Below are 24,932 nucleotides of genomic sequence, written 5' to 3' on the forward strand. Positions count from 1 at the left end.
CACCTCCCAACTCAGTAGAGTCTACTTCCTCAGCCTCTTCAACCTCTTCAGAAAAAACTGTGGCATGAGCTTGAGGTAAACTCAGCTCTTGTATGAATGAGTGCTGGGGCTGAGATTGTCCTGGCAGGGGAGGCTGTAAGGATAATGCTTGTTGTCGCCCTGTTTCTGGGTCCAATGATCCTTGCAATCTTGATGCTAAGTCGGCATTTACTACTACTTCTATTACTTGACTGGGGTATTTTTCAACTTGGTCTGTCAACTCCGAGTGTGACGTAACCACTGACATGACAGGCTGGCCGGAAGATAAGGAATTGGCTTCTAGTATTGATGCCATTCCAGGATCGTCTTCAGTTAGATGTAGAATCTGAGGAACGACTTTAAAGTAGGAATGAAGTGAAGGAGTAATTTTTGAGCCTGGTGGATGTAATGCCTTAGAATCCTTGGTCTTCACCTTGATTTTACTCTTGACAATTGTATTTTTCGATTTAAAAAAGGAAGATGACTTCTTCTTAGATATTATATTAACCCCTTTCCCAACTTCTATCTCCCTTTCTAGGTCACCGACTTTATTTAGTCCGGTTTTCTTTTTGCGTCCACGACCTCAACCTCGTTTGAGCTCGCCTTTAGGAGTATTAGGCAAGTAGCCAGTACTTTTTAATGCGTCGTTGATATTGGGAATATTTTTACTTGAAGAAGCCTGTAAATGTTCCTCAACTTCAGTAAGTTCAATAGCACAATCAGGTGAATCAGGTGAAATAGGAGTGTTTTCTATCAATGACAAATCTGTGAGACTTCTACTGCCCAAGTCATACCCAAAAGATCCCTCCACCGCAGCAAAGGGACCGGAATATTGTATATATTGGGACTGGACTTGTAATCCTTCTTTAGAGTTTGAGATTGCAGTTATATCTGTGGGGTTCTCCAACTCTATTGCACTTCGAGAAGAAAACAGGCTCCTTAATCTCTTACCCTTCCTTAGCTCCAGAGCGGCTACACAAATCCTCGGGCTAGATATAGGGGTAATTTGTACCTCTGAGCGTCTTTCCAGGAGGGAAGAGGAGGAAGCAAAGCAGCTGCTTACTAGATGGACTGAAGGGCGGGTGGGCGCTTTAATTTCCGATTCCCCTCCCACACAAAAAGTCTGACCCAGATGATCCCCGGGGCTTAAATCATCAAAACCCCACTTGCCTGCACCGAAGGAGTCCATTCGATACCCCCACAACACCCGGTACCTCGACGTCCTCTGTAGCCGTAGCTGTAGCCGTAGCCATCTTCAACGCGACCCTTGGAATGATCGAAGCACCATGGAGATAGAAAGAGGACTCCGGGGCACCGCCAGCTGCTCTGGAGAGAACCGACCATCCTTACAGTAACAGAATACGGCGATATAACTTTACTGTTCCTGTAGCAGAAATTTAACAGAAAAAGGCTCTCATAGGTCTCAGAGACCTTTACACATATCTCCTAGTACGCTGACTCTTCGCTGACTCCTCTTCATAGCGGGAGACGATCTTGCAGGGAGTTTAACGCGCAGCACCGCGGCGAGCTACGAGGCCGCCGCCATGTTCTTCCCCACTCTATGCACTTTTATTAGATATTATACCCCATGACCAAAATAGAAAATAATTTAGATGCAAGAGTTGGTGGGGAAGCACTTATTGACATGCAATGCCTCATGGTATTCACGGATCTCCACCAACCAGTTCACAGTATATTCGGTAGACGGCCTCGCCACAAACTACTTTTATATTGGCATTGTTATCCAGTCAAACTGTACAAATTCTATCCCAATGTCAGAAAAAAAGATTGTAGGGTCTGTGACACAGTAAGTGTACAAGACACATCTGGTGCCGGATCTCATAGTGATGGAGAAAATAACTCACAGGACAACAGATGGGATCAATAGATTTTGAGATGGTTTGGGGTCTAGTGCTGAGCTGTCAGAGCTAGGCCCATCCATGTCATTACCACCAAAGTTGACATCTAAGAACTTAATTGAACTTACCGACTGTATAAGTTGCAATGGGAAGCATGCCAACTGCTGAGAGTAAGTGAGCGCTGATGAACAGCGGGCTATGTGAGTCCAATCTACTCCATTGGGGGTGTTGAAAGACTCTGCTGAATACCTGAGTGAAATAGCAGTGTGTGGAGAGGGAAGATTGTGGGGAAGGGGTGGTAGCTGGCGCTTTGTGGGTCCATTATGCCCCAGTCCATTATGCCCCAGTGATGGTGGAAGTATGCTTTTTTTCTTTGGCAATATGTCTATACATTAAATAATGAATATTGTCAATACTGAAAAAAGTTACGGTTTCTGGGAGGTGGAACAGATGGAGCATCAAACTAGAATTGTTCACGTAATAAACCAGCAGCCTCAACCAGTAAAACATCTCTAGTTGTGTTAGCTACCATTGAATTGCTAATAACTACACATTTCTTCATTCTCAATTTTATTATTAATGGCCCAAACAGTTTTAGCCACCAAAGATTTCTGGTCCGCGTAGTCCCGGAGCAACGGATCGCAATGAGTGTAGTTGTCCCATGCTGAGCGAGAAGTTGGCTCTACAAGCCCATTTAATGATTTGAAAAAAAGCGTATAGGAAACCATATCAAACTGGTATGTGGAAAGGGAGTGTTCAGGGCATACCTTTCCAATATTGATTCCTAATGGTATGCATTAATGCTCTGCCACCGAATTCCTTTCATAAAACATTCATATTTTACCAACTACACAAAGGTAGTAGTAACCCATTCGTAAAGTGAAAGCGATTCTAAGGAACCCCCTTTTTATGAATGTCGAATGCAGTGGAGAATGTGACCACTGCTTAACCCTGAAAAAAAAGTTTGCAAAACTTGTCTTTTTTTTTAAAATTGGTGCATACAAAAAAAGATTGCTTTATTTAAAAGCAATCACAGATATCATGATTTGCTGATCCCAGCTAGCCATCATCCCAGTGATGGGAACTATTCGTAGTGAGCCACAACTTGCAACCTACCTCATTAACATGCATTAGAGAGGTTGGTTTCCAAACTACTAAGAATCGGGCTTTTAAAAATCGACTTATTTGTACATAGACTGGTTCTAAAAAATATTTATGGTCAGATGTACAATAACTGGCGCCAGTTATTGTGCGCTGAAGCTCCGCCACCCATGGTGTGCCGCATTTACAATGCGGCGCACCATGGGGCAAAAACGGCACAGATGCGTGACGCATCTGTGCCGTAAAGGTGGCGCAATGCAGGAGTTGCATCGCAAGCGCGACGCAGCTCCAGCAAGGCTCGGGGTGGCCTATCTGTCCAATGCTGCATCAAGTCTTACACCTGCTTCAAGCAGGCGCAGGGTTTTGACGCAGTATTGGCCTAAAAGTGACTGACTGAAATCTTGTACATTTCACTCAGCCACTTTTGCGAGGCGCAGCTGCCCCGGAACGCCCACCCTGTGCCGGAACGCCCACATGTGGCACAGGGCTTTACAACGTGACGCATCTGCCTAGATGCGTCACGTTGTAAATAGGTCGCAGGGACGTGCCACGTTTACGCCGCCGTTGCGTGACCCAAACATGGCGCAAGTCCAACATAAATCTGCCCCTCACTGTTCTCAAAAATAGTGGTAGCAAATTACAACCAGTACTTTGTGATCGTATAATAGTACATATGGCCCTCAGTTATTTTGGCTGCCCTACATTAATAACAGTAAAATTGTTCTCCTAGCTCTGGGTTCTCGTATTCAGAGAAAGCAAGGCATTTGACCTTAATTACACTCACCCACCTTTACTAGTGACAATTCACTTCCCATGACCTCATGAGCCTTCTGTGCCCATCTGGCACACCCTACCTGCCCTCTACTTTGTTTACTTTTTATCCACTCACCTATCACACCATCTCGTGGGTTGCACACACTCCATCAATGTTTAATTACTGCTGGCTGGAATAATTGGTTAATGGTTGATTTTCTCATCTGACTCCTCACCATGACAAGGCCTTTTCTTTTTGTGATTCGATTCGCGTTGATCTTGTCCAAATATATATTAACTATATAACAATGTTTCCTGGATGCCACGCACCTCTTTGAGGTTGGTATTGCTGGGGAAAAGTCAGTCGCATATAAAACAGAACCTGTTCGTGTACATCAGTACAAAATTTTATTGTGTACTCATACCAGTGCTGGGATTAGAAAAATTACTCCGAGAACACATACATTGGGGGGCAAAGTGCGACAGTGGAGAAGTGCGGCTCAAAGATTAGAGCGGCAGACCCTGATGCAGAGGTCTAGCCCGGGACCAGGGTTCAATTCCCCGCCTCGGCGGGTCTTGGGCTCGAAATTCCACGGACCTGATAATTCTCGCCTCGGTGCCTATTCCAATCATGGAGTCCCACTCTGCAACTCTGGGCAATAGCTTGCTTAATCTCCACAATGGCCCCCACAACGCTAAGGATGTCTGGCCTCCACCTTGGCCTCCACCTTGGGGGTGCCCAGGAGTGGATGCCTCACAGGGAAAGCCAGGATGGGTTCCACAGCGGTATTCGTACAAGCGCCTTTATACCCTTGCGGGTGAGTAGTGCGCTATACAAGTATCAATTTTACATTTACACAGTCAACCTATGCATTTATTTTCTATAAAATCTTGGCATTTAAAATGTTTACTGTGTTAAGCCACGTGCTGCACAGAGACTGAAAGGGAAGTACAGAAGTGCTGCTGAGAAGTGCTCGTACTCTCCCAATAAAAGCATTGAAGCAGTGCTTAAAAGTGAAGATACTATCACTTCCAAATGAAAGATGTGCAGGTACTTTGTACCTGCCTCTTTACAACACAACTGCTGCAGCGTACTTTGAGTACCAAGCAAGTTTCAGGCGCTCATAATAAAGGTAAGAATACGTTGGTGATTAAATCACCTTCAAGAGGGTCCTGCCTATTTCCAGTCACAGCTTTGACTCATATAATTGCATATAAGGTTAATGTGCCTGCTGCAGAGCACACGGTGTAAGGCGCAGATCACAGATTTGTATTTTCTGTAGAATGGGAAATGGACTACTGCTTTTGAAACAGAGATCATTTGGTCAGTTCCAGTTCAGAATTTGGAATCTGACTGTAACACAGTGACCTACGAACCTGCGTCAAGTACCTGCATGCAAACTGCAGGTCAGGGGTTTCGCTTTTTTCCCCTCCTCAATCTGTTGGTATTTTAAGTGTGGAAAGAAGAGTTCCTTCAGAGTAGTAAAAACCTAATCTCTCAATTACGTTCTAAATCCTGAATTTATGTTTCTCTCGACCATGCACTCTTAACATATATTGTCTGCAAGGCAGTGGCGTAACAATGACCACCACAGCCCCTACGATACAGGGGCCCCGAACTCCAGTCACCCCCTATCGCACTGAGCAAAGGCACCAGGCCCCTGGCCTGAGAGCTCCTGACTAGTTTTAAAGGGTGGGGGCGCCCTCCTTGTACTTTGCAGGGGTCCTATGCAAGTTTAGTTATGCAACTGCTACAAGTATGGATGATATGTAACTACTACTCTGTATAACCCTCATTGTCTTTTGTAACATTTCTTTTATATTGATTTACAAACTTTGCAGGGTTCTTTGTGTGTGGTGTAAAGCGCACTGACACCTTAGAGTAGGATGAATAGTGCTATAAAAAGAATTGAAGAAAAAAATCCATTTGTAAGTGCCATTTAAAACATTATGGGCCTCATTTATGAAAAGTGACGCATTGCTGCGTGAAAACAGCGATGTGTCACTTTTCATTGCGCCCTCCTTGCGACATGCTGGATGCGTCATATTTAGGGTATGACGCATCATGTCAAGTAAGCTTGGGCGGAAAATCCGTTCCGCTCGCGGATTTTACGGATTTTCGGTAAATTCGTAATCCGCGAGATTCGCGAATTTCCCGCAAAATCCGCGAGCGGAACGGATTGGGTCAAAAGTTCAATCTGACTTTTGTAACTCTTTTAGAATGGCGCCGGCAAGCTGCCAGAGCCATTCTAAAATAGTTACAAAAGTCAGCTTCAACAGGAAGCTCTAATAGATAAAGTAAAGCAGGTGCTCAAGTTGAAGCTCAAATTCAGTTACACAATCATTAATCACCCCAAACTTGGGGTGATTAATGATTGTGTAACTTAATTTGACCTTCAACTCGAGCACCTGCTTTACTTTATCTATTAGAGCTTCCTGTTGAAGCTATTTGTAGCTATTTTAGAATGGCGCTGGCAGCTTGCCGGCGCCATTCTAAGTGGGGCTGAGGACAGAAGGGCACAAAAGAGGGACAGAGGGCAGAAGGGGCCAAAAAATTAGTGGGGCAGAGGGCAGAAGGGCACAGAAACGAGTGGTACAGAGGGCAGATGGGCATAAAAGACAAGAGGGTGGCCGTGATTAACCAGGCAAAATAAAACCAGCGAACACGCAAAGCGCCCCGCGAACACGCACAGCGCCCCGCGAACACGTGTGAACACGCAAATTTGCGAATTTTGCGGATTGTGAATTCGCAAATCCACACATTCGCGGATCGCGAATTCGCAAAATTTGCCCATGCTTAATGTCAAGGAGTTACAGATATGTCAGTATTTATGAAGTATCTGTAGGCGCAAAAATGATGCATTGCTGGAGTGTGTCACGAAAGTGACGCATCCCCGGCAACGGCTCATTTCACATGGGCCTGCATTTGCCTACTAGAAGTGACACAGTGAAATCTTATCAATTTCACGGCGTCACTTCTACGGGATTCCTTGCATCAGGACCCCCACCCTGCACAGATTATACCTGGCGCAGGTATAATGTGGCACAGGGGTTTACAAAGTGACGCATCTACCTGGATGCGTCACTTTGTAAATATAAGGCAATATGGCGCATATTTTACCTTGTTTCCAGGCAGGTCGCTCCCCACGCTGCGCAGCTCTACCTAACTGTGTCTCTGCCCAGCTGCTTCCGATAAGGGAGTTCGAGGCCTTACACTAACCACAGGCTACCACCTGCGCCTCATCCCTGGTGGCCAGTGGTAGGCCTTAGGTTTGCTTTTGCCCACTCCAAATTGTGCTCGGTATCTGCATTTTACATCATGTTTTGTGACCGCTATTTTGTCTCAGTGCCTGTTTTTCCTGCCTTTGCCTCTGATTGTTTTGCCATCTTCCTATGCCCGTCCGCCTCCTGTACTCTCGCCGCTGAGTCCCCTGCGGCCCGCATCCCTGATTAGGTTTGCTCTTCCCGATTTTTTGAATTGTACTCTGTGACTGTTTCTTGTATCCTGCTTGTGACTGTCATTTCGTTTTTTCAGTGCTTGTCTCCTACTTTCGCCCGCGCTTGTGCTTATTTTTTCCTCTCTCCAGTGCCCGTTCGCCGCTGCATCCCTGCGGCCCGCCCTCGCTCCCATTCGTCCGTTCTCCCCTCCCAGCTGCTCCTCACTCCCACCGCCCTTCTTATGGCGGCCGCTGCGCGGCAGTGAGAGCGACCCTTGACCCTGTTTCCAGCAAGGTCACTCACCACGCCGCGCAGCTCGACCTAACTGCGCCCGTGTCTCGGCCCAGCTGCTTCTGCTGAGGGAGTTTGAGGCCCGCCACCACCCGCAGGCTACCATCTGCGCCTCATCTCTGGTGGCCAGTGGTAGGCCTTAGGTTTGCTTTTGCCCGCTCCAAATTGTGCTCTGTATCTGCATTTTACAGCTTATTTGTGACCGCTATTTTGTCTCAGTGCCTGTTTTTCCTGCCTTTTCCAGTGATTGTTTTAATGTCTCCCTGTGCCCGTCCGGCTCCTGTCCCTTTGCCGCTGCGTCCCCTGTGGACCCTTCCCGATCCAATTCGATTTTTCCCCCTCCCAGCTGCTCTTCCCTCCCACCTCCCATTCTTATGGCAGCCGCTGCGCTGCCACGCCAAAGGCGCGCCTAAGGCAAGCCCGTCTGCGACTGGACCGTGCCAGGCGCAAGAACCCCTGGTCAGCGCAGTCACAATGACACCCAACTGAGCTACGATGCCAGCACCCTCCACGCACCCAACACCGGTCGAGAACACACCTGCTACCGGGCCACCCCGAAGCACACCCAAGGACCCTTCACTTGCCGGAGCTGCAGCTTCACCAGCATCCGGTCAGCCAAACCGCCAACCAAGATACCCAACTACCTCTACTGCATCCTCCTCAACACCCGCTCAGCCCGCAAACACGCTGCCGAACTCTGGGACCTTCTCGACTTAACCACCCCGGCAGAGACCTGGTTAAACCCCGCCTCAGGACCCAACATCGCCATAGCGATCCCGGAAGGCTACAAGATCACACACAGAGACCGGACCAACGGAGTGGGAGGAGAAATCACCATCGTCCACATAAACACTCTCAGAGTCACAACCAAGACCGATGACACCCTCAGCACCACCGAACACCTGCACTTCCAGATCCAGGCCGAACCCAACACCACCCTCAGAGGAACTCTCGTCTACAGACCCCCCGGACCCCGACCGCTGTTTAGTGACCCCATCGCCAACTTCATCAGCACGCATGCCCTCACCTCCACAGACTACATCCTCCTTGGAGACCTGAGCTTCCACCTCAAGGACAACAATGATGCCAACTCCACCACCCTGATCGCCAACCTGGGACTCAGACACTTGTAACAACACCCACCCATGCCGCTGGCCACACGCTCGACCCAATCTTCACTGCAAGCCCCCACGTCTCCTTCAACCACACCACCGAACCCCACTGGACAGACCACCACTGCATCCACTATACCTTCAAGAAGCCCACCACGCACCACCGCACTCAACAGAGGCCTGGACATTGCTGGAGAAAAATCACCGAAGACCAGCTTACCACCACCCTCACCCAGAACCCGCCCGCCGACCCCACCGATCTGGACACCGCCACAGCCAACCTCAGATAATGGATTGAAGACTGCGCCAACACCCTTGCCCCCCTCAAGTCACCCTCCAACAGCCACACCACAATACAATACATGCACATCTCTTACATACACGTGTTGAAAAGAGTCAAAAACCTGCCTCCAGATCAAGTGATAAACTGTATGCCTTAGTTTCCTTTAATTGCAGTAGCATCCAAGTGTTAGGCTTTAGATGAATCCCCGCCTGGATGGCTTGAACAAAGGAAGGCCTAGTGGCCCATTAAATCAGACCTTTGTTTTAAACGCAGCAGGAAGTGCACATTGCTGCTGTGAACAGCAAATAGACACGTGGGCATGCAGAATTGTGCCCCAGTGTTGGAAAATTACACCAGAACAAGTTCAGCATATTTCTCAGGATCTGCTGGGTCTCAGAGCATGCTCAGAAATACCTGCAGGAACTGGTTCATATAGAATCTACTCATTTTCTACACTACTTATACCTCTCTGTACCACTCTTTCTTTGGACCGGCCTGGGCTCCTTGCTGTGACTCAGCCGCACAAACCCAAATGAGTGAGGCCCGTCTTTGCAATGTCCAAGCAGGCAGTGCCACTTAAGCTACTCTCTATCTAATATTAAACTTTGCTTAACCCCTTCGATGCTCATGACAGAATGGTTCGGTCATGAGTATAGGTGCTCCTGTGCTCATATGGAACCATTCCGTCATGAGCACAGGGGCACGAAATCCCTATGCTGCAGACAGCAGAGGGATTTCTTCCTCTCCGCAAAAGCCTTGGGAGCTGGGGAAGAGCTTTCCCAGCTCCCGAGACCCCCCCCCCCCCCCCCCCCCCCGGTTTGTGTGCAATGACGATAAGCGTGCATGTCACGCTGTCGTCATTGCACAGAAACATAAACTGAAATGAGCCTTTAGGCTCATTTCAGTTCCACTTTCTATGTGCGCAGGGGGCTATTTCAGCCCCCGGGGTACGTAGAAAAACGGGAGAGGTATCATTGGAATGGGGAGAATCAGCCCTTTTCAATCATACCCTGCCCTGTGGATCCCTGCTTGGGGATCGCCCCAGGAGGGTGATCCCCAAGCAGGGATCTACCCGCTAAACACCAGGGATGGAGGAGTGGCCCCTTGGTGAAGTAGTGAAGTAGTGTGGCTCACTGGTTAGAGGCGGCAGACCCGAGAGCAGAGGACGGCCCGGGACCAGGGTTCGATTCCTGGCGCGGCAGGTTTCTGGACCAGGGTCAGTGGACTCGATAATTCTCTCGCCTTGGTGCCCACTCTGATCAGCGATCACACTCGGCAACTCTGGGCATCAGCTTGCCTCATCTTCACTAACGGCCCCACCAGACCGCCGGGGATGCCTGGTCTCACCCTGGAGATACCCATTAAGGAACCATCTCTCAGGGAAGCCAGGAAGGGTTTCGCAGCGGTCGAAGCGCCTTGGGACCCTACGGGTAAGTAGTGCGCTATATAAATGCCAATACATACATTTACATTGGGCAAGAGCCTTTGCTCCCCCCAAATAAATTTGACATAATTTAGTCTTTTTGCCCCCACCATATATTATTATGGTGGGGGCTGCCCATAAAGGGCATGTCTATGCCCCAGCCCCTCCAAAATGTATAGCCTTTCTGCCCCCCGAGGGCAAAAAGTCCACTATACAACAGGGATTTTTTATGGTCAAATCAAATTAGGGTAGGGGGCTGCCCAAAACAGGCCACAAAAATTACAGTCTTTCTGACCCCCTCGTGGCAGATGGGGGCAGTAGCCCCCAATCTGCCCCCATTTGGGGGGCAGAAAGCTCACTAGATACCAGGGATTTTCTTTTAATTATAATTTGTGGTGGGGGCTGCCCAATTTGGGCATGCCCATGCCGCCCATCCCCTGCAAAAATGACAGGTTTATGCCCACCACCCTGGGGGGCAGATGAGGGCAGTAGACCCTAATATGCCCCCTGGGGGGGCAAAAAGCCCACTAGACGCCAGGGATCTTTTGGGGCAAATCTGAATAAGGGTGGGGGCTGCCCAAAACAGGCATGCCAATGCCCCTACTCCTCCCCCCAAAAATGTACAGCCTTTCTGCCCCCTGAGGGGCAGATGGGGGCATTAGCCTCCAATCTGCCCCCCGCCGGGTCAAAACACCCACTATATGCCAGGGATTTTTGGGCACATTTTAATTAGGATGGGGGCATTGGCTTGCCTGTTTTGGGCAGCCCCCACCCTAATTAAAGTTTGCCCCAAAAACTCCCTGTCATCTAGTGGACTTTCTGCCCCCCCGTGGGGGCAGACAAGGGCATTAGCCCCCAATCTGCCCAATCGGGGGGTAAAAGAGCCCACTAGATGCCAGGGATTTTTGGGGGGCAAATTTGAATTAGGGTGGGGGCTGCCCAAAACGGGCATGCCCATGCCCCTATCCCCTCCCCCGCACAAATTACAGCCTGCCTGCCCCCCCTGGGGGGCAGATAAGGCAGTAGCCCCCAATCAGGGCCCCAGGTGGCAAAAAGAGACGCCAGGGATTTTTTGGGCACATTTTAATTAGGGTGGGGGCATTGGCATGCACGTTTTGGTCAGCTCCCACCCTAATTAAAATGTGCCAAAAATAATCCTTGGAGTCTAGAAGGTTTTCTGCCCCCTTGGGGTGCAGACGGGGGCAGTAGCCCCCAATCTGCACCGTCAGGGGGGGCAAAAAGCCCACTAGTGCAAGGGTTTTTTGGGGGGCAAATTAGAATTAGGGTGGAGGCTGCCCAAAATGGGCAAGCCCATGTCCCCAGCCCTTCCCCAGCAAACATTACAGCCTTCCTGCCCCCCTGGGGGCAGATGGGGCAGTAGCCCCCAATCTGCCCCCAGGGGGGGGGCAAAAAGTGAGAAACCAGTGGCATACCAATACCTGAAGAAGGCCATTTCATACGGTTGAGCATATCCTCTTCCTCCTGGGCCTTGTGGTGATCAGAGTCCCCTGTCCGCCCATGTGAAATGGCGGCATCGTCCCCTCGAGACTTATCATTCACAACAGCGTGCCGCACAGGTAGCGGTTTAATAGCAACTTGCTCCCCAACATGCTCATCCCCAATCCCAACAAGTACACGTAACTGGGAGGCTCTCCCCTTGTCAACCAATTTCCGTCGAAACACCACAGGGTCCCCTTGTCGCGGCTTGCTGGACGAAGAGAAAACAATGAAACACGTGCCTTTGTGTGGTCCGCACGAGACTCCTGCAAAAAACGTGCCTTTGCGTGGTCCGCACGAGACTCCTGCAAAAAACGTGCCTTTTTGCGTGGTCTGCACGAGACTCCTGCAAACAACGTGCCTTTGCGTGGTCCGCACGAGACTCCCGCAAAAGACTAAGTGAACCAGAATGCCCCAAAACTCCCCTCCGAGTCATGACTGTCACAAGTGGAACTTCCACATCTCGTAATGCACCCTCCTCCAGATCATAATCATAAACATCCATAATCAGTCATCTGCATGCCCAGCATAAACCCCTGCCACTGGGCCACTTTCCATCATTCTCACCATCGTGAAAGTGCCATAAAAATATCCGCATTGCGCACTGCACCTCACACCCCAGAAGAGAAATCTGCTCCAGATCCCCCTCCTGTAACCCCCCCGCCCCCAGACTGAACCAATTTCTGTATAGGGTAATTTTTAGTACATGTTCTTGTCACCTTCGTCATGAACCATTGGTGTAGTAGCATCCCCTGTCCGCCCATCCTGAACGGCGGTAGCGTCCCCTCCAGACTCAGCATGCACATCAGCTTGCCGCACTGGCAGCGTTGTAAGAGCAACTTGCTCACCAACAGCCCCATCCCCAATCAATAGATCGAATGCGCCGAATGGGGAGACTCTCCCCCTAGTGCCACACCTACCACCAACCCGCCGTACCTGTAGGCAACTGCAGCAATGTCTGAAAAAATGCCATAAAATCGTCATTGCGCACTGCGCCTCACACCCCAGAAGAGAAATCCGCTCCAGATCCCCCTCCTGAGCCATCTCCCCAGGCCGAACCGCCTCATGCGCAGTCCGCAATGTCTTCACAAAGAAACTGACAACATCACCGCAGGCGGTAAAAAGGCAGCCCCTACCACCCCTCCCAACGGAAGAGGCTCACCCCAAAGCGGCAACCCCCCCCCCACCCCCTGCCCCACAACCAAGCCAGCTGGGGAAACAGAGGTTACATTTATTTATTTATGCGTGGTTATAGAGCGCGGACCTTACCCGAAGGTGTCAGAGCGCTTTACCATAGGAACAGCTGAAAAATGAGAACATGAAAAGAACAAATCACAAAAGCAAAAGGTACAGTACATGAGGCGAAAGTGTCAATCTTGGGCAAACAAAATACAAGAAGGAGCAAACGGTGCATAACAGGAAGACAAATGACGTGTGCAGGTTCCCAAAAGCGTACAAAGTACAAGTAGCAGTAGAATACCGCATTAAATGGAAGTCACTCAAACACAAGAACCAACGAACGTATGCAATGGTGGCACCTGAGCCAGTATCTAAAGTAAACAAAGATATGAGGCAGCAAACAGTATGTCACAAGAGAACAAAGACGAGTGCACAGTACAAAAGAGCACCAAACACAGGCAAAAGGGGGGCATTACTGCAATAAATGGCAGTCTCTCAAACCACACGGACACACTGCGAAGACACGTCCATAGACATGGAGACTAGAAATTCTCCATGCGAAAGGGCCCTCCCACAGACAATTACCAAAAACCAAGGGAGGAAAGGAGACACAACAGAAGTCCTGAAATGACACTGAATGGCCTGAGCAAAAAACCCGGCGACGACCAAGCCATACGTGAAGCAGGGGCATTGGGAGGTGTGAAACAGTTAAGAAAGCTGCTCACAACAACAGGGCTCGTTAACCCCCACCACCCACACCCACCCACACACCCAAGGAGCAACCCGCCCAAAGGACCGTCCCCTGCCTCCACCAGACGCCCCCCAGCGGCTCCCCGCCCCAAAGGGGGGGGCAGAACAGACCTCTGGATCACCAACTAACTTGCACCCGACCCCCCCACTTACCGGCTCATGGGGCATGGCAGCAGCGCCGTCCGTCGAGTCGACGCTGTAGACAGGCAGGCAGAGGCCGGCTAAGCCACGCCTCCAGCCGCCGTCCTGCAAGGACGCGCGCGCCCACCTGTGACATCAGAAGCTCCAGCTGCAAGGGGGGGGCACTTCCGGAAAGGACTAGGCGAGCCCACCCAACCTCCGCAAACAAAACAACGCTGTCCGCCTCCCACCGAAAAGCCCTCTCTAAACCCTGCCCTGGCCCTATATACAGACTCTCTCTCCCTAATTAACCTCACCTGTGGCTACTCCCTCCGCGCGAACCTACCCAGGGAGAGACCGGCTCGCACACGGCTCTCCCTGGGTCCCCCCATTGACTAGCATAATTTAAAGTGTAGAAAAATGGCAGTTCTTTCATTACTCATAAAAGAAGAAGTTGTGGCTTTTAAATTAAGGACTACAGTTCTAAAGGGATATTACATTAACTTAACCTAATGTACAAGTGACTGTGACAGGGGCTGCCCAAAATGGGCATGTCAATGCCCCCACCCTCCACCCGCAACAATTACAGCCTTTCTGCCCCTCCCTGGGGGGATGATGGGGGAGGTAGCCCCCAATCTGCCCCCCCTGGGGGCATTATGCCCAACAGATGCCAATGATTACGATGGCTTTTTTTATGCCTGGGGTTGGGGGCTGCCCAGAAGGAGCATACCAATGCCCCCACCCCCCAAAAAAATTAGCCACAGTGGTTCTGCCCCCCTGGGGGCATATTGGGGCAACCCCAACCCCTGATATCACAGATTTGTTTTTAGCAATATGCCTACCTGTGGATTTTGGGCCCTAGCGCAGCTGGCACATAGGGAAACCTAGCAAACCTGTACATTTTTGAAAACTAGACACCTAGGAAATCTAGGATGGGGTGACTTGGCTGGCTCTCACCAGGTTCTGTTACCCAGAATCCCTTGCAAACCTAAAATTGTGTCTAAAAACACACATTTTCCTCAAATTTCTGTGGTGGAAAGTTGTGTAGTCTGCGTAGATCCACAAAATTCCACGCCCCCAACATTCCCCAAAGCTTTCCAAGAAAAATGGTACGTCACTTCTGTGGGTAGGACTAATGCCAACGACAGGCAAGGGCCCAAAACCTATTGAGGCAACATCAAAATTACCCATCACAAAATAACCTGGTTTCGCAAGAGGTTTCCCATGAGTTTTTGGCCCGGGGAATGGCGGCCATCTATGGAAACCCACCTAAACCACACATTTGTGAAAACTAGACAGGCGGGGGAGTCCAGAAAGGCATGGCTTGCGTGGGTTCCCCAACGTTGTCTTACTCAGAATCCCCTGCAAACTTCAAATTTAGCTGAAAAAATCAATTTCTTCTGAAATTTCTTTGTGGGAAAGTTCTGGAATCCACGTGGATCGACAAATTTTGTCCCACCCAGTGTTCCCATTGTGTGGGTGGGTCAAATACCCGTGACAGGCAAGGGCCCAAAACCTACTGAGGTGACATTAAAATGACCTATCACAAAACAACCTGGTTTTTCTCCCTGGGCTCGGCGGCCATCTTGGGAAACTACCAAATTCAAAAATTTCTGAAAACTAGTCCAGGGAGTTATTGCCTGCCTGGGTCCCCCAACGTTTTCCTTCCCAGAATCCCCAGCAAACCTCGAATTTAGCCAAAAAAAGTACTTTTTGCATACATTATTGTGTGGGATCACCGTGCTGGCATAAATGTCCTACCACACAGCGTTCCCCTTGTTCTCCCGAGTAAAATGATACCTCACTTGTGTGGGTGGGCCAAAGGCCTGTGACTAGGAAGAGCCCAAAACATTGGGATTTTGAGTATAGCACTGAGAATTCTAAGCCCTACATTTTTTTTTAAATAGGATTTTAGCCAATTTTGCTTTGGACACCCACACAAGTGAGGCATTATTTTACTCGGAAGAACATGGGGAATGCTGGGTCGTAGGACATTTGTGCCAGCACCATCATTCCACACAAAAATATGTGGGAAATAAGTGTTTCCCAGCTAAATTTGAGGTTTGCAGGGGGTTCTGGGTAGGGAACCGCTGGGAGATCCACACGAGCCATACCTCATTGATCTCCCCATGGTGACTAGTTTTCATAAACGTGTGAATTTGGTAGGTTAAGGTTTCTCTAGATGGCGGTGAGCCCGGGGCCAAAAAACCAGGTTCCCCCTCCAAAACCAGGTAGTTTTGTTATAGGTAACCTTGAAGTCTCCACAAAACGATATGGGCCACATCCTATTTCAGCCACTTTACCTACCCACACAAGAGCGGTACCATTTTTATCAGGAGACCAGGGGGGATGCTGGGTGGAAGGAAATATGTGGATCAACGGAGATTCCAGAACTTTTCGATAAAGAAATTTGAGAAAAAAATGACCTTTTCAGCTAAATTTGATGTTTGCAGGGGATTCTGGGAAGGAAATTTTGGGGGACCCACGCAAGCCATACCTCGCTGGACTCCTTCGGGTGTCTACTTTTCAGAAATGTGTGGGTTTGGAAGTTTTCCAAGATGGCCGCCGAGCCAGGGGCCAAAAACCCAGGTAACTTCTCTTGCAAATCCAGGTTGTTTTGTGATAGGTCATTTTGATGTCTCCTCAATACATTTTGGGCCCTTGTTTGTCGTGGGTACTTGCCCACCCACGGGAGTGAGGTACCATTTTTAAAGGGAGATCTGGGGGCTATATTTGAGCTATGCAGGGGATTCTGGGTAGGGAAAAGTTGGGGGATCCACGCAAGCCATACCACAAGCTTTCTTACTGTAGCCCTTTATTCGCATATTTCCCCCAAAAACCAAAATGTTGCTGTATTTTGGCAAATTTCTGGGTCCCCTCCAGGGTAATCCACACATTCTGGGTACCTGTAGAATCCACATGATGTTGGGAAAAAAGTTACTGGGGCCTAAGCGTGAACTACCCCAAATAGTAAAAATGTGGCTTAGCACAGGTGGGGGGGGGAGGCCTAGCAGCGAAGGGGTTAAGGAAGATAATGTGATGAAGCTCTAATTAGCCACTGCAGCACTACCCCGCCTCTTTCATTTTGCGAGTTAATGCTAGTTGCCTGATTGAAGGGTGTTGCCACATAGTCTGTACAGGAACAGCAACAAACTACGTGCGTAGGCACAGTTCCTGCTGAACATATCAATCAATCAAACATTTGTAAAGAGCACTACATACCCGCGAGGGCATCAAGGTGCTGGGGAGAGGGCCCGCTACTGATCGAACAGCCAGGTCTTGAGTATCCTCCTGAAGGACAGCAGGTCTTGGGTCTGTCGTAGGCTCAGTGGGAGGATGTTCCATGTCTTGGCAGCAAGGTGGGAGAAGGATCTCCCACCTGTTGTTGTTCTTTGGATGCGTGGGACGATGGCGAGTGAGAGGACAGCGTAGCGTAGCTGACGGTTGGGGATGTAGAAGGAGAGCCGTCTGTTGAGGTAGGCTGGGCCAGTCTTGAGAAGTGCCTTGTGTGCGTTGGTGAGGAGCTTGAAGGATATCCTCTTGTTGACGGGGAGCCAGTGCAGGTTTCTCAGGTGGGGGGGTGATGTGGCCTTAGCATGGTACTTTGAGGATCAGTCATGCTGAGGCATTTTGGATGCGTTGTAGTCGTTTGATGAGCTTGGTCGGAGCTCCCGCATGAAGGGCATTTCCGTAGTCGAGTCTGCTGCTGACGAGGGCCTTAGTGACTGTCTTTCTTGTATCTGTCGGGATCCATCTGTAGATCTAGCGGGAGCATGCGGGGGGTGTTGATGCAGGAGGAGGAGACGGCGTTGACTTGCTTGATCATTGAGAGCGTTGAGTTGAGGACGATTCCCAGGTTGCGTGCATGGCCGGTGGGTGTTGGGGCTGCCTCCAGTGCCGTCGGCCACCAGGAGTCGTCCCAGGCTGAAGGGTTGGAGCTGAGGATGAGGACCACTGTTTTGTCCGAGTTAAGCTTCAGACGTCTGGTCTTCATCCAGTCGGCGAAGGCCTTCATTCCTTTGTGGAGGTTGGCTTTGGCTGTAATGGGGTCCTTGGTGAGGGTGAGGATCAGCTGAGTGTCGTTGGCATAGGATATTATGTTGAGGTCGTGCTGTCAGGCTACGTGTGCGAGCGGGCCATGTAAATGTTTAACAGCGTCGGGCTGAGGGAAGATCCCTGGGGTACGCCGCAGATGATCTCAGAAGCTTTGGAACAGAATGGGGGATGCGGATGCTCTGGGTTCTGCCGGAGAGGAAGGAGGTGGTCAAATCCAGAGCCTTGTCTCAGATCCCTGCGGCGTGGGGCCTAGTGTGCGGTGGCAGACATTGTGGAAGGCGGCAGAGAGGTCTAGGAGAATGAGTGCTGCGGTCTCGCCATTGTCCAGCAGGGGCCTGATGTCGTCGGTGGCAGCGATGAGGGCAGTCTCGGTGCTGTGGTTGCTGCAGAACCCTGACTGGGAAGGGTCCAGGATTCTGTTTTCTTCGAGGTATCGGGTTAGCTGTCTGTTGACAGTTTTCTCAATGACCTTGGCCGGGAAGGGGAGCGAGAGATGGTCCGGAAGTTCTTGAGGTCTCCTGGGTCTGCCTTAGGTTTTTTGAGTAAGGCGTTGATCTCGGCGTGTTTCCAGATCTCTGGGAAGGTCGTGGTCTCAAGGGAACGATTGATGACATTGCGCAGGTGGGGTGTGATGGTGCTGCTTGCTCTGTTGAAGATGTGTTGCGGGAATGGGTCCAACGGAGAGCCGGAGTGTATTGAACGCATGGTCTTGATGTTGTCAATCATTGGCCCAGGCTGGCATGGGGTCGTGGTCGATGGTGTACGGAGGGTCTTTTATGTTGCTGTCTATTGGGGCTGTCTGGGTGTTGAAACTGTTGTGGATGTCTGCTATCTTACAGTGGAATAAGGTGGTGAGGGAGTCGCACAGGGCTTGCGACGGTGGGATGTCGTTGGTGTTGGTGTTGGAGCTGGGGTTGGAGGGTTCCTTCACGATGTTGAAGAGCTCCTTGCTATTGTGTGCGTTGTTGTTGAAGCGGTCATTGAAGGAGGCGACGGTCCTCTTTGCCGCCCTGATGATGTGGTGGTGGTTGTGTATGGCATTCTTGTGTACTAGTAGATATTGTGATATTCGTTAGTATTGTACCCCTGGTGTGCCCCCCCTCACTCCCCGCTTCCCACCGCTGCTCCCTCGTTACCCTGCCCCCTTTCTTTCATTCTGTACCCATTGGCCGCCCCGCTCCCGCCTCCCAGCTGCTCCTCCCTCCCACTTCGCCTCATATGGAGCCCGCGCGTACGCGCAGCGTTCACGGGCAGCGGGCGCGCCGATTGTGCGCTGAAGGCTCGCCAAAGACAAGCCCGTCTGCTCCCGTCCACGCCTGGACCGTGCCCAGCGCCATGACCCCTGGTCCCTGTCGATGCCATCGCTCCTGGTGAACTTACGACGACACCACCCTCCATGCACTCAACCCTGGCCGGAACCCCGCCTGCTACCGAACCACTCCGAAAGGCACCCACGGACCCTTCACCAGCCAGACCTGCCAATTCACCTTCCTCCGAACCTGCACCGCACTCGCCAAGCCGAGCTCCAGCAACAACCACCTCAAGTGCATCCTGATCAACACCTGCTCCGTCCACAGGCACGCCGTTGAACTCTGGAACCTCCTCGACTTAACAACACCAGACGTCGCCTTCCTCACAGAAACATGGATGAACGCCTCCTCAGCCCCGACATCGCCATAGCCATCCCGGAGGGCTACAAAATCACCCGGACGGACCGCGTCAACCAAACCAGAGGAGGCATCACCATCGTCCACAGAAACACCATCCGCATCACGACCAACTCGGAAGACACCCTCACCGCCGCCGAACACCTTCACTTCCAGATTCACACCGACCCCAAGACAACCCTCAGAGGCACCCTCATCTACAGACCCCCTAGACCACTCATACAATTCAGCGAAGCCATCGCAAACTTCGTCAGCCCGCACGCCCTCACCTCCACAGACTACATCCTCCTAGGGGACCTCATCTTCCACCGGGAGAACAACAAGGACTGCAACACCGCCGCCCTGCTGGAAAACCTCGCCAACATCGGACTCAAGCAACTGGTGAACACCTCCACCCATTACGCCGGCCACACGCTCGACCCCATCTTCTCCTCCAGCAAGCACATCTCCTTCAGCCACTCAATCGGACTACACTGGACAGACCACAGCTGCATCCATTTCTACTTTAGTAGAACCACAACCCACCACCACCCGCAACAGGTTCCCCACAGAAGCTGGAGCAAGATCACTGCCGACCAGCTCACCACCACCCTCAACCAGAACCCGCCCACCAACACGACGGACCCCAATGAAGCAGCCCGCAACCTCACACAGTGGCTCACCAACAGCGCCGACGAACTCGCACCACTGAAGAATCCTCCCAGCAGACCCGGCAGCAGGAAAGCCTTGTGGTTTACCAACGACCTAAAAAACTCCAAGAAAACCTGCCGCACCCTCGAGAAAGCCTGGCGCCATGACCAGACAGCAGAGCACATGACTGCCCTCAAGAACGCCACCCGCAAACACCACCAGCTGATCCGCACCACCAAGAAGACAACATTCAAAGAACGACTGGACAACAACACCCACAACAGCAAGGAACTCTTCAGCATCGTTAAAGAGCTCTCCAACCCCAGTGCCTGCAACAACGACATCACACCCTCACAAGACCTCTGCGACTCACTCGCCTCTTTCTTCCACCGACATACACAACAGCTTCAGCGCGCTGACCACGCACCCAACCACCGAACCAGCGCTCCCCACCACCGTCCTCTGCACCTGGACCCCTATCAACACCGAAGACACCACCCGCCTGATGAACACCATCCACTCCCGCTCCCCTACCGACCCCTGCCCACACCACATCTTCAACAGAGCCGACTCCATCATCGCACCTCAACTCCGGAACATCATCAACAGCTCCTTCGCATCCGCCACCTCCCTGGAGAGCTGGAAACATGCCGAGCTGAGCGCCCTCCTGAAGAAACCCACCGTGGACCCCACGGACCTGAAGAACTTCCGCCCCATCTCGCTCCTCCCCTTTCCAGCCAAAGTAATCGAGAAGACTGTCAACAGACAACTCTCCACCTTCCTCGAGACCAACGGATCCCTCGACCCCTCACAGTCCGGTTTCCGAGCAAACCACAGCACTGAGACCGCCCTCATCGCAGCCACCGACGACATCAGGTCCCTGCTCGACAAAGGGGAGACTGCTGCCCTCATCCTCCTGGACCTCTCAGCAGCCTTCGACATTGTATGCCACCGCACCATGATACAGCACCTCAGCAACACCGGAATCCAAGGAGCGGCCCTGGAGTGGATCATCTTGTTCCTCGACAGAAGAACCCAGAGAGTCCGCCTCCCCCCATTCTGATCCGCGGCCACCAAAGTCATCTGCGGCGTTATGCAAGGATCCCCACTCAGCCCCACCCTCTTCAACGTCTACATGAGCCCTCTCGCAGCCATCGCACGCCAACACAACCTTAACATCATCTCCTACACCGACGACACCCAGCTGATCCTCTCCCTCACCAAAGACCCCGCCACCGCCAGAGCCAGTCTCCAGGAAGGAATGAAAGACGTCGCGGAATGGATGAAGCTCAGCCGTCTGAAACAGAACTCAGACAAGACGGAAGTCCTCATCCTGGGACCATCCCCTTCTGCCTGGGACGACTCCTGGTGGCCCCCTGCCCTGGGCACCACACCCAAGCCAACGGACCATGCACGCAACCTGGGCTTCATCCTAGACTCCTCCCTCACGATGACTAAGCAAGTCAACGCTGTCTCGTCTTCCTGCTTCAACACCCTGCGCATTGCTCCGAAAGATCTTCCGGTGGATCCCCTCCGAAACCAGGAAGACGGTCACCCTGACCCTCGTCACCAGCCGTCTGGACTACAGGAACACTGTCTACGCTGGAACCACAGCCAAACTCCAGAAAAGACTCCAGCACATTCAGAACGCCTCAGCACGACTCATCCTGGACATCCCTCGACACAGCCACATCTCTGCCCACCTGAAAGACCTGCAATGGCTCCCCGTCAACAAGAGGATCACGTTCAGACTCCTCACCCACGCAGACAAGGCTCTCCACGACACGGGCCCGAAGTACCTCAACAGCCGTCTCACATTCTATACGCCCACCCGCCAGCTCCGTTCTGCCAGCCTCGCCCTCGCCTCCATCCCACAAATCCGCAAATCCACCGTCGGAGGGAGATCCTTCTCCTACCTGGCAGCCAAGACATGGAACTCCCTCCCCACTGACCTACGGCTGACCCTGGACCATCTCTCCTTCAGGAAACAACTCAAGACCTGGCTGTTCAAGCAGTAGCGGCCCCCCCTTCAGCGCCTTGAGACCCTTACAGGTGAGTAGCGCGCTATACAAATGCTGTTGATTGATTGATTGATTGAGGTTTTGCCTATGTGATTAACAATAAGCTGTTTTGTATCTTGCTGAGTAGGTTTATAATATAAGTTACAGGACGTCTGTTCAAGTGTTATGACTTATTTATGTACAAAGTGGCAATATATTGTATTGAGGTGTTACTAGTGGTATAGTGCGGGTAAGTAACAGCAACATTTTTTAAAAAATGAAATGAAAAAGGGAAATAATATAATTAATTGATGTAATAGTAATATAATGTGTTTAGAGGATTTCTGAAAACTTTTGGGCTCTGTGCTACTGCACCAGCTGCATTATTTAAATCAAGCCCATTTCAGCTGCAAGATAACTGCAATTGTGTCTACCTGTTTAGTAGTAAAATATAGCAATTATTTTTGTTTAGTTGAGTTCTGACAAATTTTGGCCACTGCACCTGCTGCTCTATTCACATATTGACCCTTATGTCTGCAAGATAACTGCACTTGTGCTTGCCTGTTTAGTGTTAAAATATAATACCCTATTTCTTGTATATTCGCTTTATTTTCTAATGTGCAATGTTTATTACAACATTTAGAATTTGATCATAATGACCAAATCGATTAAGTTGAAACTATCAATCCGATAATGCCGACAAAGTGCCAAAAAGGTACTGAGGCCTGAATAGGAAATGCCACAAATATTTTTAGGTTAAGGCATCTGCTTTATTCAAATAAGTTATAAAAAAGCAAGCATTCCAGCACACTGTTAAAAGCTGTCAGCATTTCCATTGGGAAGACACCTTATCTTGACAGTAAATGCAGCTCAAACAGTGTGAACAGCATCGGTAGGTGTATCATAAATGCCTGCAGGCAGCCGAAGTTAACAAAAACAGGTCCACAAAAAAGCGAATGAACACAGTAATTTAGATAGGAGGAACTGATAAGTGGCCCCTTTTAATATATATTAAAAACAAGTGCTACAAAGTCAAAAAGTACTTTATTCGGCTAAAAAGGTATAACCATAAAAGCAACAGCAATCATATTTCATTTACATTGCACAGTATTACATCAATGTAGGAGGATATTAAAAACAATACATAGTGTTTACACTATTACAGTTCATTCAAGCGAAGCGACTTCCTGAATTTAAAAACCAGTTTAAAATACTCAATTAATGAAGCCACAGTAAAAACATTGTGCATTTTTTGCAGTACTAAATATGCTAGGCGACATCTGTTCACATTCATTTCCTTTAAAATGGGGACAATCAGTTTTCTACGAGGCAGCGTATAGAATTTACAAAAAAATAGAACATGTATATTCGATTGCATAGATATTTCATCACAGGGACATAAAGGGAGTTCTTTGGACCATGTATTCATTACAGGGAAAGTAAATAATCTAAAAACAATGTTAGCTCTAAAACGTGTTAAAAGTAGTCTATCAAAATTACACATATATAAACTTAAGTATGGCTGTAATTTGTCGCTTATTAAAATTAATTGATGAGAAGTGACAGTATTTTTATTCGATTCATCAAGCTGTCTTCTATTTCTGAGGAATTCCATACATAGTGTCTTCAGGTCTTTTCTAGAAATATTTGCCATGGAAAGCGGATCATTGTAATAGAGTGAACGGTCTATTTCATTAAGGAACGTTTTGATGTAATTTAGCCATTCAACAACATTTGCTCTCCCCATTTTTAAGACATCCTGTATTATGGCTCGATTTAATACACATTCGTTCACTGTCCATACTCTGTGCCATAGTAAGATGGGTTGTACTCTAATTGTGTCCATTATATAGGGAATCCCCAACTCATCATGGCATATAGAGTTCGCTGTACTCTCTGGAAGTGATAGGATGTTCTTTAAAAATTTATTTTCGACTATCTGAAGTGACTTTATATTGGTATAACCCCAGAGGCCAGCTCCATACAGTGCCACAGATACGCACGTCGCATTGTACACAGTTAAAATTTCCCTGATTGGTTTCATTCCCAATTTACGTGTAAAACTTTTTAATGCCATGATTGTCTTAGAGAACAAGAGCGTTCGTACCTTCACCGCACTTGACCAAGTACCAGTTTCGTGAAACAAAATTCCAAGATATGGGAAGGTAGATGTTCTTTCTAAGGGGGCATTATTTATGTACATTGTTTTCATTTGTTTTTTGGTGCGCGTGCCACAATTCATTGAAAAAGTCTTACTACAGTTTATTTTTAAATTAAGATCGAGCATAAACTGGTTAAAAGATGTTAACATTTTTTGTAAGGCAAGGGGGGTGCGCGCCATCAAAACAGCATCATCTGCATACAGGAGTGTGGGAATAAATCTCTTTCCGATCTTAGGCATATCCACACACTCTTGCAGCAGGCATTTTTCCAGACCATTTATATAAATAAGAAATAGGAAGGGCGCCAGTATGCACCCCTGGCGCACTCCACGGCCTATTCCGAAAGATCTGGTACATTCCCCCTTCTTGCCAAAACGTACAACAGCTGATGCTCCTGCATATAGGTCCCTTAAGAATTGGATTATCGGCTTTTCCACGCCCAATTGTGACATCACGTCCCATAATTTACTATGGGACACACAATCGAAAGCTGATGTAAGATCAACAAATGCACAATATAGGCGCTCCCTTTTTATCATAGTATGTTTCTGCTGAATCAGGAACAAATTTAATCCCTGCTCTATTGTTCCTAT

The 24,932-nt window shown here is 49.7% G+C and overlaps 1 long non-coding RNA gene across 1 annotated transcript in view; it reads right to left on the reverse strand.

Annotated features, from left to right (window-relative positions):
- Positions 1-1,278, reverse strand: part of LOC147679022 (uncharacterized) — a 258,997-nt gene extending 257,719 nt beyond the window's left edge. The window contains exon 1 of the long non-coding RNA XR_015300870.1: positions 1,189-1,278. This is a non-coding gene — a long non-coding RNA (uncharacterized LOC147679022). The remainder of the gene's footprint in view (positions 1-1,188) is intronic.
- Positions 1,279-24,932: the final 23,654 nt, after the last annotated feature.

This window comes from Lissotriton vulgaris, chromosome 11 (assembly GCF_964263255.1).
Source record: "Lissotriton vulgaris chromosome 11, aLisVul1.2, whole genome shotgun sequence".
Classification (NCBI taxonomy): Eukaryota; Metazoa; Chordata; class Amphibia; order Caudata; family Salamandridae; genus Lissotriton; species Lissotriton vulgaris.